The sequence below is a fragment of the Elephantulus edwardii genome, unplaced genomic scaffold (assembly GCF_000299155.1).
Source record: "Elephantulus edwardii isolate Elephantulus edwardi_28Jun2011 unplaced genomic scaffold, EleEdw1.0 scaffold00022, whole genome shotgun sequence".
NCBI lineage: Eukaryota > Metazoa > Chordata > Mammalia > Macroscelidea > Macroscelididae > Elephantulus > Elephantulus edwardii.
The window spans coordinates 4,786,249-4,790,530 of NW_006399772.1; positions in this window are offsets into that span (position 1 = coordinate 4,786,249).

Sequence of the window (4,282 nt, forward strand, 5' to 3'; positions counted from 1 at the left end):
CAAGCGACTTGATGGCACATAACAACAACAACAACTCTCAGAGTATAAATAATATATATTATTTATACAAAATATGAAAAGATTTTTCATTCACTTACTCTATAAAACATGAGATATTTAATATGTATAGAGACTACTTAAATGGCACAACGATCTCCAAAAGAATCTTTAATATATGTAAGGAAAAACACAATGTGCCTCAAAATAAAAAAAGATCCTACATATTTTTACAATATATTTTGGTTTACTAAGATACGTTTAGTAGTAGTTTCCAAAATCAACAAGAGTAAACTAGGTGGGCACATTAAATGCTCCAAATGTCTTTAAATATATTTGCTTGAAACAAAAATATGTTTCATTAGTAATGGTAAGATCTCCTCTGCAAACTCATTTACTAGCTTTTCCATGTGTCAACATCTTTTGGTGACACTGAATGGCTCATACCTATTTTTAAAACAGGTTTTACAGCATACTGAGATAGATTTCTGAATCACACATCTGTCAAACCACATTCAGAGACATAAATCTCAAAAGTATACACAGCAAAACAGCAAGAATATACTCATAACTTTTATTAGCCTTTGTTTCTGAAGTATTTGACTCCATGGCAGTTCAGGTATACAGATTTCTAAGTCCCACGGTTAAGGTAACACACTGTGGCTGAGCCAATTCTGATCCAGTGCTCCTTTAGGACAGGGTAGAACTACCCCACCTGGCTATTAAGCCTGTAAACCTTAGACTGCCAAATATTTTTCCCAGGGGAGAAGATAGTAGCTCTAAACAGTAGACCTTTTTGTGGTTAGCAGTCAAACATTTTAACCACTGAGCCAGTAGGGTGTCTAAGGTTATGCTACTGCCATCCATTCCCACTCCATCCTTGGCTGTAAATCTTTTTACAGCAGGAGATGGCTCATCTTTGTCTGTAGAGCACCAGGTGGAATGAACTGAAGATCTTTTGCTAAAGATCTTTTGATTACCAGCCTGATAAGTTAAGCCCTACACCATGAGGTGTAACCTTAAGGTATCATAGCGCCTTAAGGTTATGATAGGGTGCAGTGAAGATCTTTTGATTATTAGCCTGATAAGTTAACCACTACAGCAGGTGGTATAATCTTAAGGTATCATAACCCTTTAAGGTTATAATAAAGACAAAACAAAAATCAAACCCACTGCCATCATAGCCAAGACTGTCAATCTTTATGGGAAGAGAATGTCCATCTTTGCCCAAGGGAACACTGGTGGATTTGAACTGCAGACATTTTGGTTAACACTCTGGCACATTTTACACAGTACCTCCAGAGTTTCTTGAAGTTATGATGCTGTGGTGGTTGTTAGGTGCTGTCCAGTCAAGATCAATTCACAGTGATCCTATGAGCAACCAGTCTCAACACTGTCCTATTCCGCCGTGCCATCGTCACAGTCTCTGAAACATTCAAACCCACTGCTGCAGTCACAACATCAGTCCATCTTCCCCTCCTTAATTACAGTATTAAAGTCATTAAGGGCAGGGGGGTTGAGCATAGAATTCTGAGAAGAAGGCCACATAAATAAACCATCATCCAGTCTTCCTTCACAAACTTGGCAAGAAATACTACAATGAAATGGGATTGAGGAACTCTGAATCAGAGAGAAGAGTAAAGCAGCAGGGAACTGCAGAGTGCAAGAAATGACAAATCAACAATGAGTCACATACAGTAGGAAAGTCACTTCTCTCACTGCCCAGCTCCTTCTCTTGTCATGTGGGCTGCCAACTGAGGTTTGATGCCAGAAAAAGAGCCTGCTTCCAGTATTGCCACAGTCTCAGCCTGTACAGAGAGAGGAATTCGAACCTCTACCCTAAAATCAACAAAGTAAATTGTCCCAGGGGTCTGTCTGGAGCCGGCTATCATGTCCCCAACCCAGACACAAGCCTCCAGCTACAAGCCTACTGTGTGAAAGGCTACAGAAACCATGAAGTCAGCTCTCACAGTCAACACCATACTTCCCTCTCTGCACACCCCGGAACCCAGGCCTCTAAAATCAACACAACAGATAAATCAGGAGTCAATCCTAATCTGTCTGCTTCCCCTTTCAGTGACAGCCAGCACTGCCGAAAGCATCTGCTGTGGTGTTAAGACATCTACAGAGGCGGCTGTGACCACAACCAACATACTCTCGGGGGTGAGGAGGTGACAGACAACAAAGCTAACCTCTCTGGGGAGGCATTTGAAGTGTTCTAGCATGTTTTCCATCTGAACGCTGTTGACCGCAAGTCTACTGCACTCTGCTTGAGCAATTTCTGCTCAACAGTGGAAATCTCCTCCCATAGGAAACATTCCATCAGCTTCCCTGCACAGTCCACAGATTAGGATTCTGAAATCAACAGGACCAGGTCTGCTCTCCTTTTTGGTAGTACTGAGGATTAGGGATTGAGGCTGATGAAGCAGGGACCGTTACTTGAGGCTGCACGTGCAGTCAACATATCACACAAAGGGTCCTCTCAGTGACAGCGCAAACCTCCCTGGAGGCCTATTTGGAGTCTGACAGCCCAATCCAGACACTGTCACTGGCAAGCCTGTTTTATGAATTGATACAGAAGAGCATTAGAGTGCATGACCACAGCCAGCACTCTACCTGCCTCCCTGTATAACCCACAGTCCTGGCCACTGAAACCTACAGGACAAACCTCCCTGGGGATCAATCAATCTGTCACAAACTCCAGCTGGCACCAAGGACAGCTAATGAAGGCTGCTATGTGTTAGCAAGCAGGTGTCTTCAGTGGAGGCTGCATTCACAGTTAACTATCTACCAGGGGGCTCTGATGGCAACAAGGCTGAGCTCCTGTCCTATTTAACAACTGCTGGCTGTCACCCCGTTGCACACTACTACAGAAGACTCCCACAGTGAAGGCCACTCTGGTAGTCAGCATTCTGTCTGTGTTCTCATGCACAGAATACCTCAAGCCTCTGAACTCAACAGGACAGACTTCGGTGGGGATCAGAATGGGTCCATCTGCTCCCTCCCACAGTCAGCACTGAGGACCCTGACTGAAGAGGTATCCTGTGTGGAAGTTTACAAGGGATACACTGCAGGGTAGTCTCCGACAGTAGCAAAGCAGAACTCAATGGGAGTCTGTTCAGAGTATGATTATCCTTCCCCAAATGGTAACTACCAGTTGTTGGGTACGCTGGTAGAAGAGGCCATTTCCTGGAGAAAGAGACCATGCTTTCAGTGAAAAAGACAAAGATCCGCAACGAGATGGACTGACATAGTGACGCCAACTACAGAGTTAAGATTGTGAGAGTAGCACAGCATCAAGTAGTACCAACCTGATGGTGTCCAGTAACAAAGGGAGAAAGTTGAGGTAATATCCAGCCCTGAAGGGTATTCACTTCAAACCCTGAAGGGTTTTGGTTTTCAGACTGAAAACTGTTGTAGAAACAGAGAAAGAAGGGAAATAATGACTGGCAAGAGGAGACTGCACCTGAGAGTCCCAGGGCCTCAGGACTGTAGAGTAGAGGGACAAGGTCAGTTGGCATATTAGCGTCCACAAAGACAAGGTTTTACGTCCTACTTTGGTGAGTAATGACTGGAATCTTAAAGGTTTGCAAGCACTCATGCAATATTATTCAAAATGGGTGACCCTGGAGGACATGATGCTGAGTAAAATATCTCAGTCACAAAAGGATAAACATTGCATAGTGCCACTGCTGTAGAATGGGACTAACATCAGGGTTGGGGTAAGAATGAGAAAAACAGGATAAATTATATATACTGCATTGAGACGGATGAGAGAGAGAACAGTTTAAAAGCAATATATTATAGGGCATTATGATTATCATAAGAGTCCAGAATGAAGGTTACAGAGTGAAGTATACTCGGGGTGGGGGAGGTGCGGGGGGACTGTATACCAATGAAGGAATTTTTCTTTACTTTTCAAAAAGAAGAGCGAACTGGGGAGGGGTGGAGAAAAGTGCAACAATGAATGAATGGAAATCCAAAATCTCTGTAAATGTTCATTAAAATTAATAATAAGAAAAACTTTTTTAAAAAAGTTTGCAAGCAGCCTTCTAAGGTGCAACTATTGGCCTCGCTTTGTATGGAACAAAGACGAGGGAAGAAAAGCAAACATGAAAAGAGACAATAAGTTGAAAGGATTAATGGACCACATGAACTTCACTCAACCTCCATGACCCAAGAGCAGAATGAGATGGCCTCTGGCTACCACTTACTCTTGACTACTCTTACAGGCATCACTGTATAAGGTGCCCAAGAGCATGGGCTGAAAAAAAAAAGACAAATG